Source organism: Brienomyrus brachyistius, unplaced genomic scaffold (genome assembly GCF_023856365.1).
Source record: "Brienomyrus brachyistius isolate T26 unplaced genomic scaffold, BBRACH_0.4 scaffold77, whole genome shotgun sequence".
NCBI classification, from domain to species: Eukaryota; Metazoa; Chordata; class Actinopteri; order Osteoglossiformes; family Mormyridae; genus Brienomyrus; species Brienomyrus brachyistius.
The window spans coordinates 393,974-408,505 of NW_026042352.1; the positions used below are offsets into that span (position 1 = coordinate 393,974).

Below are 14,532 nucleotides of genomic sequence, written 5' to 3' on the forward strand. Positions count from 1 at the left end.
CCTAACCCTAATCCTAGCCCTAACCCTAACTGGAGAGTTGTAAAATTTTATCTAATGAAAATTCTTAAAATTGACTCTAATCTGCATTTTAAATTGGAAACTCCCACTTGGACTTTGACCTTTTTCCATCGTTCAGTTAATGAAGTTATTCTGAGACAGATCATTTTTGACAAGTACATGCTATAGAAAGTCTGTCATTTATTCCTTGAATCAAAAACTTTTGATCCAGGAAAGATTACCAGAGAAGTGTGATTTTTTTCTCCAATGACAATGCTTGAAATGGACTCTAATCTGCATTTTAAATTGGAAACTCCCACTTGGACTTTGACCCTCTTTCATCATTCAGTTGACTAAAATATCATGCAGAATTATTTTTGACACTTAAATGCTAAAGGAAGCGAGGAATTGAATCCTTGAATCAAAAGAATTAGGTCCAGAAAAGATTACTGGAGAATTGTAAAAACCCTAACCCTAATCCTAGCCCTAACCCTAACCGGAGAGTTGTAAAATTTTATCTAATGAAAATGCTGGAAATTGACTGTAATCTGCATTTTAAATTGGAAACTCCCACTTGGACTTTGATCCTCTTTCATCTTTCAGTTCATGAAGATATTCTGAGACAGATCATTTTTGACAAGTACATGCTAAAGAAAGTGTGTAATTTAGTTCTTGAATCAAAAACTTTTGATCCAGGAAAGATTACCAGTGAAGGGTGATTTTTTTTTCTCCAAAAACAATGCTTGAAATTTACTCTAATCTGCATTTTAAATTGGAAACTCCCACTTGGACTTTGACCCTCTTTCATCATTCAGTTGACTAAAATATCATGCAGAATATTTTTTGACACTTAAATGCTAAAGGAAGCGAGGATTTAATCCTTGAATCAATAGAATTAGGTCCAGAAAAGATTACTGGAGAATTGTAAAAACCCTAACCCTAATCCTAGCCCTAACCCTAACCGGAGAGTTGTAAAATTTTATCTAATGAAAATTCTTAAAATTGACTCTAATCTGCATTTTAAATTGGAAACTCACACTTGGACTTTGACCTTTTTCCATCGTTCAGTTCATGAAGATATTCTGAGACAGATCATTTTTGACAAGTACATGCTAAAGAAAGTGTGTAATTTAGTTCTTGAATCAAAAACTTTTGATCCAGGAAAGATTACCAGAGAAGTGTGATTTTTTTTCTCCAATGACAATGCTTGAAATTGACTCTAATCTGCATTTTAAATTGGAAACTCCCACTTGGACTTTGACCTTTTTTCATCGTTCAGTTCATGAAGATATTCTGAGACAGATCATTTTTGACAAGTACATGCTAAAGAAAGTCTGTAATTTATTCCTTGAATCAAAAACTTTTGATCCAGGAAAGATTACCAGAGAAGTGTGATTTTTTTTCTCCAATGACAATGCTTGAAATTGACTCTAATCTGCATTTTAAATTAGAAACTCCCACTTTGACTTTGACCCTCTTTCATCATTCAGTTGACTAAAATATCATGCAGATTTTTTTTTGACACTTAAATGCTAAAGGAAGCGTGGATTTAATCCTTGAATCAAAAGAATTAGGTCCAGAAAAGATTACTGGAGAATTGTAAAAACCCTAACCCTAATCCTAACCCTAACCCTAACCTGAGAGTTGTAAAATTTTATCAAATGAAAATGCTTGAAATTGGCTCTAATCTGAATTTTAAATTGGAAACTCCCACTTGGACTTTGACCGTCTTTCATCATTCAGTTGACTGAAATATCATGCAGAATTTTTTTTGACACTTAAATGCTAAAGGAAGCGAGGATTTCATCCTTGAATCAAAAGAATTAGGTCCAGAAAATATTACTGGAGAATTGTAAAAACCCTAACCCTAATCCTAACCCTAACCCTAACCTGAGAGTTGTAAAATTTTATCAAATGAAAATGCTTGAAATTGACTCTAATCTGCATTTTAAATTGGAAACTCCCACTTGGACTTTGACCGTCTTTCATCATTCAGTTGACTAAAATATCATGCAGAATTTTTTTTGACACTTAAATGCTAAAGGAAGCGAGGATTTAATCCTTGAATCAAAAGAATTAGGTCCAGAAAAGATTACTGGAGAATTGTAAAAACCCTAACCCTAATCCTAACCCTAACCCTAACCTGAGAGTTGTAAAATTTTATCTAATGAAAATGCTTGAAATTGACTCTAATCTGCATTTTAAATTGGAAACTCCCACTTTGACTTTGACCCTCTTTCATCATTCAGTTGACTAAAATATCATGCAGAATTTTTTTTGACACTTAAATGCTAAAGGAAGCGAGGAATTGAATCCTTGAATCAAAAGAATTAGGTCCAGAAAAGATTACTGGAGAATTGTAAAAACCCTAACCCTAATCCTAGCCCTAACCCTAACCGGAGAGTTGTAAAATTTTATCTAATGAAAATTCTTAAAATTGACTCTAATCTGCATTTTAAATTGGAAACTCCCACTTGGACTTTGACCTTTTTCCATCGTTCAGTTCATGAAGATATTCTGAGACAGATCATTTTTGACAAGTACATGCTACAGAAAGTCTGTAATTTATTCCTTGAATCAAAAACTTTTGATCCAGGAAAGATTACCAGAGAAGTGTGATTTTTTTCTCCAATGACAATGCTTGAAATGGACTCTAATCTGCATATTATATTGGAAACTCCCACTTGGACTTTGACCCTCTTTCATCATTCAGTTGACTAAAATATCATGCAGAATTTTTTTTGACACTTAAATGCTAAAGGAAGCGAGGATTTAATCCTTGAATCAATAGAATTAGGTCCAGAAAAGATTACTGGAGAATTGTAAAAACCCTAACCCTAATCCTAGCCCTAACCCTAACCGGAGAGTTGTAAAATTTTATCTAATGAAAATTCTTAAAATTGACTCTAATCTGCATTTTCATCATTCAGTTAACTAAAATATCATGCAGAATTTTTTTTGACACTTAAATGCTAAAGGAAGCAAGGAATTGAATCCTTGAATCAAAAGAATTAGGTCCAGAAAAGATTACTGGAGAATTGTAAAAACCCTAACCCTAATCCTAGCCCTAACCTTAACCGGAGAATTGTAAAATTTTATCTAATGAAAATTCTTAAAATTGATCATTTTTGACAAGTACATGCTACAGAAAGTCTGTCATTTATTCCTTGAATCAAAAACTTTTGATCCAGGAAAGATTACCAGAGAAGTGTGATTTTTTTCTCCAATGACAATGCTTGAAATGGACTCTAATCTGCATTTTAAATTGGAAACTCCCACTTGGACTTTGATCCTCTTTCATAATTCAGTTCATGAAGATATTCTGAGACAGATCATTTTTGACAAGTACATGCTAAAGAAAGTGTGTAATTTAGTTCTTGAATCAAAAACTTTTGATCCAGGAAAGATTACCAGTGAAGGGTGATTTTTTTTTCTCCAAAAACAATGCTTGAAATTTACTCTAATCTGCATTTTAAATTGGAAACTCCCACTTGGACTTTGACCCTCTTTCATCATTCAGTTCACTAAAATATCATGCAGAATTTTTTTTGACACTTAAATGCTAAAGGAAGCGAGGATTTAATCCTTGAATCAAAAGAATTAGGTCCAGAAAAGATTACTGGAGAATTGTAAAAACCCTAACCCTAATCCTAACCCTAACCGGAGAGTTGTAAAATGTTATCTAATGAAAATGCTTGAAATTGACTGTAATCTGCATTTTAAATTGGAAACTCTCACTTTGACTTTGATCCTCTTTCATCATTCAGTTGACTAAAATATCATGCAGAATTTTTTTTTGACACTTAAATGCTAAAGGAGCGAGGAATTTAATCCTTGAATCAAAAGAATTAGGTCCAGAAAAGATTACTGGAGAATTGTAAAAACCCTAACCCTAATCCTAGCCCTAACCCTAACCGGAGCGTTGTAAAATTTTATCTAATGAAAATGCTTGAAATTGACTCTAATCTGCATTTTAAATTGGAAACTCCCACTAGGACTTTGACCTTTTTCCATCGTTCAGTTCATGAAGATATTCTGAGACTGATCATTTTTGACAAGTACATGCTAAAGAATGTCTGTAATTTATTCCTTGAATCAAAAACTTTTGATCCAGGAAATATTACCAGAGAAGTGTGATTTTTTTTCTCCAATTACAATGCTTGAAATTGACTCTAATCTGCATTTTAAATTGGAAACTCCGACTTGGACTTTGACCCTCTTTCATCATTCAGTTGACTAAAATATCATGCAGAATATTATTTTGAGACTTAAATGCTAAAGGAAGTGAGGAATTTAATCCTTGAATCAAAAGAATTAGGTCCAGAAAAGATTACTGGAGAATTGTAAAAACCCTAACCCTAATCCTAGCCCTAACCCTATCTGGAGAGTTGTAAAATTTTATTTAATGAAAATTCTTAAAATTGACTTTAATCTGCATTTTAAATTGGAAACTCCCACTTGGACTTTGACCTTTTTTCATCGTTCAGTTCATGAAGATATTCTGAGACAGATCATTTTTCACAAGTACATGCTAAAGAAAGTGTGTAATTTAGTTCTTGAATAAAAAACTTTTGATCCAGGAAAGATTACCAGAGAAGTGTGATTTTTTTCTCCAATGACAATGCTTGAAATTGACTCTAATCTGCATTTTAAATTGGAAACTCCCACTTGGACTTTGACCCTCTTTCATCATTCAGTTGACTAAAATATCATGCAGAATTTTTTTTGACACTTAAATGCTAAAGGAAGCGAAGAATTTAATCCTTGAATCAAAAGAATTAGGTCCAGAAAAGATTACTGGAGAATTGTAAAAACCCTAACCCTAATCCTAACCCTAACCCTAACCGGAGAGTTGTAAAATTTTATCTAATGAAAATTCTTAAAATTGACTCTAATCTGCATTTTAAATTGGAAACTCCCACTTGGAATTTGATCTTTTTTCATCGTTCAGTTCATAAAGATATTCTGAGACAGATAATTTTTGACAAGTACATACTAAAGAAAGTCTGTAATTTATTTCTTGAATCAAAAACTTTTGATCCAGGAAAGATTAACAGAGAAGTGTGGTTTTTTTCTCCAATGACAATGCTTGAAATTGACTCTAATCTGCATTTTAAATTGGAAACTCCCACTTGGACTTTGACCCTCTTTCATCATTCAGTTCACTAAAATATCATGCAGAATTTTTTTTGACACTTAAATGCTAAAGGAAGCGAGGATTTAATCCTTGAATCAAAAGAATTAGGTCCAGAAAAGATTACTGGAGAATTGTAAAAACCCTAACCCTAATCCTAACCCTAACCCTAACCTGAGAGTTGTAAAATTTTATCTAATAAAAATGCTTGAAATTGACTCTAATCTGCATTTTAAATTGGAAACTCCCACTTTGACTTTGACCCTCTTTCATCATACAGTTGACTAAAATATCATGCAGAAATTTTTTTGACACTTAAATGCTAAAGAAAGCGAGGAATTGAATCCTTGAATCAAAAGAATTAGGTCCAGAAAAGATTACTATAGAATTGTAAAAACCCTAACGCTAATCCTAGCCCTAACCCTAACCGGAGAGTTGTAAAATTTTATCTAATGAAAATTCTTAAAATTGACTTTAAGGGAAGCGTGGAATTTTGTCCTTGAATCAAAAAAATTTCATCCTGAAAAGATTACCCAAGAATTGTAAATTTTTCTCTCCAATGAACATGCTTGAAATTGAGTCTCATCTGCATCTTAAAATGGACACATCCTCTTGTACTTTCACCTTGTTTCATTTTTCATTTGACAAAGTCATTCTGAGGCAGAAAATTTTTGACACCTAATTGTTAAGGTACATTTGAGAGAAATATTTCGCAGCACGTCAGCTGTCTTCATATTTATGTTCTGGCAGAATATAGGGCCAGGGCATAGGCATTGCTTTGCCACCGACATGAGGAAAGCTCATACCGCTTCCACACCTATATATTCTTTCATATGTTGGTAAATCTGTGCTTGCTATGGCAACACATATACTAAAATTGGAACGATACAGAGAAGATTAGCATGGCCCCTGCGCAAGGATGACACGCAAATTCGTGAAGCGTTCCATATTTTGCTTGGTTTCCCTGGTTCCTAACTTAATCAAACTGCATGCAATGATAGAGTCTAGTCAAGTGGCTTTTATTGTCATTTTGACCATATACAGTGATACAATACACAGTGGAATGAGACAGCATTCCTCCAGGACCATGGTACTATGTATAACACTACATCGACACAGGACTACATAAAGAGCAAGTGTGCAAAAACAGTGTGACACAAGACAGTGCAATAGAAGAAATAGAAGTGATGATAGGAGGTAAGACAGGCTAAGTGTGAAGTGCAACAGTGCAATTGGTTGTGCAAAACGTTATTGAGGTATTGGACACCATGTGGAATATTCCTAAATGAAACTATTGCAATACTTCTCAAGGAATGGACGTTAGGAGGAAACCTGTTCAGTATAGATGATTGGAATAATCAGAAAAATATAAAGCAGCATGAAATTCTTTCACTGGAAAAGACTGAGCCTGGTACAAGCATCTTATGGTTATATGTGAAGATGAGGAAAATATCAGATGGCTATGCTGACTCAAATGTTATTTGTACCACAGTTCTGTATTTAGGTCTTTGAATCTAAAGTATCTGATACAGAACAGATGACCGGGGACATGTAGAATTGAGTCTCCAATGAAAAATGCTTGAAATTAACTCAACTCTGCATTTTAGAATGGAAACTCCCACTTGGACTTTGACCCTATTTCATAATTTAGTTGACTAAAATATCATGCAGAATTTTTTTTGACACTTAAATGCTAAAGGAAGCGAGGATTTAATCCTTGAATCAAAAGAATTAGGTCCAGAAAAGATTACTGAAGAATTGTAAAAACCCTAACCCTAATCCTAGCCCTAACCCTAACCGGAGAGTTGTAAAATTTTATCTAATGAAAATTCTTAAAATTGACTCTAACCTGCATTTTAAATTGGAAACTCCCACTTGGACTTTGACCTTTTTCCATCGTTCAGTTCATGAAGATATTCTGAGACAGATCATTTTTGACAAGTACATGCTAAGGAAAGTCTGTAATTTATTCCTTGAATCAAAAACTTTTGATCCAGGAAAGATTAGCAGAGAAGTGTGATTTTTTTTCTCCAATGACAATGCTTGAAATTGACTCTAATCTGCATTTTAAATTGGAAACTCCCACTTGGACTTTGACCCTCTTTCATCATTCAGTTGACTAAAATATCATGCAGAATTTTTTTTGACACTTAAATGCTAAAGGAAGCGAGGATTTAATCCTTGAATCAAAAGAATTAGGTCCAGAAAAGATTACTGGAGAATTGTAAAAACCCTAACCCTAATCCTAACCCTAACCCTAACCTGAGAGTTGTAAAATTTTATCTAATGAAAATGCTTGAAATTGACTCTAATCTGCATTTTAAATTAGAAACTCCCACTTTGACTTTGACCCTCTTTCATCATTCAGTTGACTAAAATGTCATGCAGAATTTTTTTTGACACTTAAATACTAAAGGAAGCGAGGAATTGAATCCTTGAATCAAAAGAATTAGGTCCAGAAACGATTACTGGAGAATTGTAAAAACCCTAACCCTAACCCTAATCCTAGCCCTAACCCTAACCGGAGAGTTGTAAAATTTTATCTAATGAAAATTCTTAAAATTGACTCTAATCTGCATTTTAAATTGGAAACTCCCACTTGGACTTTGACCTTTTTCCATCGTTCAGTTCATGAAGATATTCTGAGACAGATCATTTTTGACAAGTACATGCTAAAGAAAGTCTGTAATTTATTCCTTGAATCAAAAACTTTTGATCCAGGAAAGATTAGCAGAGAAGTGTGATTTTTTTTCTCCAATGACAATGCTTGAAATTGACTCTAATCTGCATTTTAAATTGGAAACTCCCACTTGGACTTTGACCCTCTTTCATCATTCAGTTGACTAAAATATCATGCAGAATTTCTTTTGACACTTAAATGCTAAAGGAAGCGAGGATTTAATCCTTGAATCAAAAGAATTAGGTCCAGAAAAGATTACTGGAGAATTGTAAAAACCCTAACCCTAATCCTAACCCTAACCCTAACCTGAGAGTTGTAAAATTTTATCTAATGAAAATGCTTGAAATTGACTCTAATCTGCATTTTAAATTGGAAACTCCCACTTTGACTTTGACCCTCTTTCATCATTCAGTTGACTAAAATGTCATGCAGAATTTTTTTTGACACTTAAATACTAAAGGAAGCGAGGAATTGAATCCGTGAATCAAAATAATTAGGTCCAGAAAAGATTACTGGAGAATTGTAAAAACCCTAACCCTAATCCTAGCCCTAACCCTAACTGGAGAGTTGTAAAATTTTATCTAATGAAAATTCTTAAAATTGACTCTAATCTGCATTTTAAATTGGAAACTCCCACTTGGACTTTGACCTTTTTCCATCGTTCAGTTAATGAAGATATTCTGAGACAGATCATTTTTGACAAGTACATGCTACAGAAAGTCTGTCATTTATTCCTTGAATCAAAAACTTTTGATCCAGGAAAGATTACCAGAGAAGTGTGATTTTTTTCTCCAATGACAATGCTTGAAATGGACTCTAATCTGCATTTTAAATTGGAAACTCCCACTTGGACTTTGATCCTCTTTCATAATTCAGTTCATGAAGATATTCTGAGACAGATCATTTTTGACAAGTACATGCTAAAGAAAGTGTGTAATTTAGTTCTTGAATCAAAAACTTTTGATCCAGGAAAGATTACCAGTGAAGGGTGATTTTTTTTTTTCTCCAAAAACAATGCTTGAAATTTACTCTAATCTGCATTTTAAATTGGAAACTCCCACTTGGACTTTGACCCTCTTTCATCATTCAGTTGACTAAAATATCATGCAGAATTTTTTTTGACACTTAAATGCTAAAGGAAGCGAGGATTTAATCCTTGAATCAATAGAATTAGGTCCAGAAAAGATTACTGGAGAATTGTAAAAACCCTAACCCTAATCCTAGCCCTAACCCTAACCGGAGAGTTGTAAAATTTTATCTAATGAAAATTCTTAAAATTGACTCTAATCTGCATTTTAAATTGGAAACTCACACTTGAACTTTGACCTTTTTCCATCGTTCAGTTCATGAAGATATTCTGAGACAGATCATTTTTGACAAGTACATGCTAAAGAAAGTGTGTAATTTAGTTCTTGAATCAAAAACTTTTGATCCAGGAAAGATTACCAGAGAAGTGTGATTTTTTTTCTCCAATGACAATGCTTGAAATTGACTCTAATCTGCATTTTAAATTGGAAACTCCCACTTGGACTTTGACCTTTTTCCATCGTTCAGTTCATGAAGATATTCTGAGACAGATCATTTTTGACAAGTACATTCTAAAGAAAGTCTGTAATTTATTCCTTGAATCAAAAACTTTTGATCCAGGAAAGATTAGCAGAGAAGTGTGATTTTTTTTCTCCAATGACAATGCTTGAAATTGACTCTTATCTGCATATTAAATTGGAAACTCCCACTTTGACTTTGACCCTCTTTCATCATTCAGTTGACTAAAATATCATGCAGAATTTCTTTTGACACTTAAATGCTAAAGGAAGCGAGGATTTAATCCTTGAATCAAAAGAATTAGGTCCAGAAAAGATTACTGGAGAATTGTAAAAACCCTAACCCTAATCCTAACCCTAACCCTAACCTGAGAGTTGTAAAATTTTATCTAATGAAAATTCTTAAAATTGACTTGAAGGGAAGCGTGGAATTTTGTCCTTGAATCAAAAAAATTTCATCCTGAAAAGATTACCCAAGAATTGTAAATTTTTCTCTCCAATGAACATGCTTGAAATTGAGTCTCATCTGCATTTTAAAATGGACACATCCTCTTGTACTTTCACCTTGTTTCATTTTTCATTTGACAAAGTCATTCTGAGGCAGAAAATTTTTGACACCTAATTGTTAAGTTACATTTGAGAGAAATATTTCGCAGCACGTCAGTTGTCTTCATATTTATGTTCTGGCAGAATATAGGGCCAGGGCATAGGCATTGCTTTGCCACCGACATGAGGAAAGCTCATACCGCTTCCACACCTATATATTCTTTCATCTGTTGGTAAATCTGTGCTTGCTATGGCAACACATATACTAAAATTGGAACGATACAGAGAAGATTAGCATGGCCCCTGCGCGAAGGGGCCATGCTAATCTTCTCTGTATCGTTCCAATTTTAGTATATGTGTTGCCATAGCAAGCACAGATTTACCAACATATGAAAGAATATATAGGTGTGGAAGCGGTATGAGCTTTCCTCATGTCGGTGGCAAAGCAATGCCTATGCCCTGGCCCTATATTCTGCCAGAACATAAATATGAAGACAGCTGACGTGCTGCGAAATATTTCTCTCAAATGTACCTTAACAATTAGGTGTCAAAAATTTTCTGCCTCAGAATGACTTTGTCAAATGAAAAATGAAACAAGGTGAAAGTACAAGAGGATGTGTCCATTTTAAGATGCAGATGAGACTCAATTTCAAGCATGTTCATTGGAGAGAAAAATTTACAATTCTTGGGTAATCTTTTCAGGATGAAATTTTTTTGATTCAAGGACAAAATTCCACGCTTCCCTTAAAGTCAATTTTAAGAATTTTCATTAGATAAAATTTTACAACTCTCCGGTTAGGGTTAGGGCTAGGATTAGGGTTAGGGTTTTTACAATTCTCCAGTAATCTTTTCTGGACCTAATTCTTTTGATTCAAGGATTCAATTCCTCGCTTTCTTTAGCATTTAAGCGTCAAAAAAAATTCTGCATGATATTTTAGTCAACTGTATGATGAAAGAGGGTCAAAGTCAAAGTGGGAGTTTCCAATTTAAAATGCAGATTAGAGTCAATTTCAAGCATTTTCATTAGATAAAATTTTACAACTCTCAGGTTAGGGTTAGGGTTAGGATTAGGGTTAGGGTTTTTACAATTCTCCAGTAATCTTTTCTGGACCTAATTATTTTGATTCAAGGATTAAATCCTCGCTTCCTTTAGCATTTAAGTGTCAAAAAAAATTCTGCATGATATTTTAGTCAACTGAATGATGAAAGAGGGTCAAAGTCCAAGTGGGAGTTTCCAATTTAAAATGCAGATTACAGTCAATTTCCAGCATTTTCATTAGATAAAATTTTACAATTCTCCGGTTAGGGTTAGGGCTAGGATTAGGGTTAGGGTTTTTACAATTCTCCAGTAATCTTTTCTGGACCTAATTCTTTTGATTCAAGGATTAAATCCTCGCTTCCTTTAGCATTTAAGTGTCAAAAGAAATTCTGCATGATATTTTAGTCAACTGAATGATGAAAGAGGGTCAAAGTCCAAGTGGGAGTTTCCAATTTAATATGCAGATTAGAGTCCATTTCAAGCATTGTCATTGGAGAAAAAAATCACACTTCTCTGGTAATCTTTCCTGGATCAAAAGTTTTTGATTCAAGGAATAAATTACAGACTTTCTGTAGCATGTACTTGTCAAAAATGATCTGTCTCAGAATATCTTCATGAACTGAACGATGGAAAAAGGTCAAAGTCCAAGTGGGAGTTTCCAATTTAAAATGCAGATTAGAGTCAATTTTAAGAATTTTCATTAGATAAAATTTTACAACTCTCCGGTTAAGGTTAGGGCTAGGATTAGGGTTAGGGTTTTTACAATTCTCCAGTAATCTTTTCTGGACCTAATTCTTTTGATTCAAGGATTCAATTCCTCGCTTCCTTTAGCATTTAAGTGTCAAAAAAAATTCTGCATGATATTTTAGTTAACTGAATGATGAAAGAGGGTCAAAGTCAAAGTGGGAGTTTCCAATTTAATATGCAGATTAGAGTCCATTTCAAGCATTGTCATTGGAGAAAAAAATCACACTTCTCTGGTAATCTTTCCTGGATCAAAAGTTTTTGATTCAAGGAATAAATTACAGACTTTCTGTAGCATGTACTTGTCAAAAATGATCTGTCTCAGAATATCTTCATGAAGTGAACGATGGAAAAAGGTCAAAGTCCAAGTGGGAGTTTCCAATTTAAAATGCAGATTAGAGTCAATTTTAAGAATTTTCATTAGATAAAATTTTAGAACTCTCCGGTTAGGGTTAGGGCTAGGATTAGGGTTAGGGTTTTTACAATTCTCCAGTAATCTTTTCTGGACCTAATTATTTTGATTCAAGGATTCAATTCCTCGCTTCCTTTAGTATTTAAGTGTCAAAAAAAATTCTGCATGACATTTTAGTCAACTGAATGATGAAAGAGGGTCAAAGTCAAAGTGGGAGTTTCCAATTTAAAATGCAGATTAGAGTCAATTTCAAGCATTTTCATTAGATAAAATTTTACAACTCTCAGGTTAGGGTTAGGATTAGGGTTAGGGTTTTTACAATTCTCCAGTAATCTTTTCTGGACCTAATTCTTTTGATTCAAGGATTAAATCCTCGCTTCCTTTAGCATTTAAGTGTCAAAAGAAATTCTGCATGATATTTTAGTCAACTGAATGATGAAAGAGGGTCAAAGTCCAAGTGGGAGTTTCCAATTTAAAATGCAGATTAGAGTCAATTTCAAGCATTGTCATTGGAGAAAAAAAATCACACTTCTCTGCTAATCTTTCCTGGATCAAAAGTTTTTGATTCAAGGAATAAATTACAGACTTTCTTTAGCATGTACTTGTCAAAAATGATCTGTCTCAGAATATCTTCATGAACTGAACGATGGAAAAAGGTCAAAGTCCAAGTGGGAGTTTCCAATTTAAAATGCAGATTAGAGTCAATTTTAAGAATTTTCATTAGATAAAATTTTACAACTCTCCGGTTAGGGTTAGGGCTAGGATTAGGGTTAGGGTTTTTACAATTCTCCAGTAATCTTTTCTGGAACTAATTCTTTTGATTCAAGGATTCAATTCCTCGCTTCCTTTAGCATTTAAGTGTCAAAAAAAATTCTGCATGATATTTTAGTCAACTGAATGATGAAAGAGGGTCAAAGTCAAAGTGGGAGTTTCCAATTTAAAATGCAGATTAGAGTCAATTTCAAGCATTGTCATTGGAGAAAAAAAATCACACTTCTCTGGTAATCTTTCCTGGATCAAAAGTTTTTGATTCAAGGATTAAATTACAGACTTTCTTTAGCATGTACTTGTCAAAAATGATCTGTCTCAGAATATCTTCATGAACTGAACGATGGAAAAAGGTCAAAGTCCAAGTGGGAGTTTCCAATTTAAAATGCAGATTAGAGTCAATTTCAAGCATTGTCATTGGAGAAAATAAATCACACTTCTCTGGTAATCTTTCCTGGATCAAAAGTTTTTGATTCAAGGAATAAATTACAGACTTACTTTAGCATGTACTTGTCAAAAATGATCTGTCTCAGAATATCTTCATGAACTGAACGATGGAAAAAGGTCAAAGTCCAAGTGGGAGTTTCCAATTTAAAATGCAGATTAGAGTCAATTTCAAGCATTTCCATTAGATAAAATTTTACAACTCTCAGGTTAGGGTTAGGGTTAGGATTAGGGTTAGGGTTTTTACAATTCTCCAGTAATCTTTTCTGGACCTAATTCTTTTGATTCAAGGATTAAATCCTCGCTTCCTTTAGCATTTAAGTGTCAAAAAAAATTCTGCATGATATTTTAGTCAACTGAATGATGAAAGACGGTCAAAGTCCAAGTGGGAGTTTCCAATTTAAAATGCAGATCAGAGTCAATTTCAAGCATTTTCATTTGATAAAATTTTACAACTCTCAGGTTAGGGTTAGGGTTAGGATTAGGGTTAGGGTTTTTACAATTCTCCAGTAATCTTTTCTGGACCTAATTCTTTTGATTCAAGGATTAAATCCTCGCTTCCTTTAGCATTTAAGTGTCAAAAAAAATTCTGCATGATATTTCAGTCAACTGAATGATGAAAGACGGTCAAAGTCCAAGTGGGAGATTCCAATTTAAAATGCAGATTAGAGTCAATTTCAAGCATTTTCATTTGATAAAATTTTACAACTCTCAGGTTAGGGTTAGGGTTAGGATTAGGGTTAGGGTTTTTACAATTCTCCAGTAATCTTTTCTGGACCTAATTCTTTTGATTCAAGGATTAAATCCACGCTTCCTTTAGCATTTAAGTGTCAAAAAAAAAATCTGCATGATATTTTAGTCAACTGAATGATGAAAGAGGGTCAAAGTCAAAGTGGGAGTTTCCAATTTAAAATGCAGATTAGAGTCAATTTCAAGCATTGTCATTGGAGAAAAAAAATCACACTTCTCTGGTAATCTTTCCTGGATCAAAAGTTTTTGATTCAAGGAATAAATTACAGACTTTCTTTAGCATGTACTTGTCAAAAATGATCTGTCTCAGAATATCTTCATGAACTGAACGATGAAAAAAGGTCAAAGTCCAAGTGGGAGTTTCCAATTTAAAATGCAGATTAGAGTCAATTTCAAGCATTGTCATTGGAGAAAAAAAATCACACTTCTCTGGTAATCTTTCCTGGATCAAAAGTTTTTGATTCAAGAACTAAA

The 14,532-nt window shown here is 33.6% G+C and overlaps 3 non-coding genes across 3 annotated transcripts; 2 read left to right on the top strand and 1 right to left on the bottom strand.

The window, feature by feature from the left end:
• The first annotated feature begins 5,978 nt into the window (after window positions 1-5,978).
• LOC125726823 (U6 spliceosomal RNA) lies at window positions 5,979-6,085 on the top strand. Its single transcript, XR_007388429.1, has one exon. It is a non-coding gene; the product is annotated as a U6 spliceosomal RNA (small nuclear RNA).
• Window positions 6,086-10,142: 4,057 nt separating this feature from the next.
• Window positions 10,143-10,250, top strand: LOC125726830 (U6 spliceosomal RNA). The gene has a single exon (XR_007388435.1). It is a non-coding gene; the product is annotated as a U6 spliceosomal RNA (small nuclear RNA).
• LOC125726832 (U6 spliceosomal RNA) lies at window positions 10,167-10,276 on the bottom strand. The gene has a single exon (XR_007388437.1). It is a non-coding gene; the product is annotated as a U6 spliceosomal RNA (small nuclear RNA).
• Window positions 10,277-14,532: the final 4,256 nt, after the last annotated feature.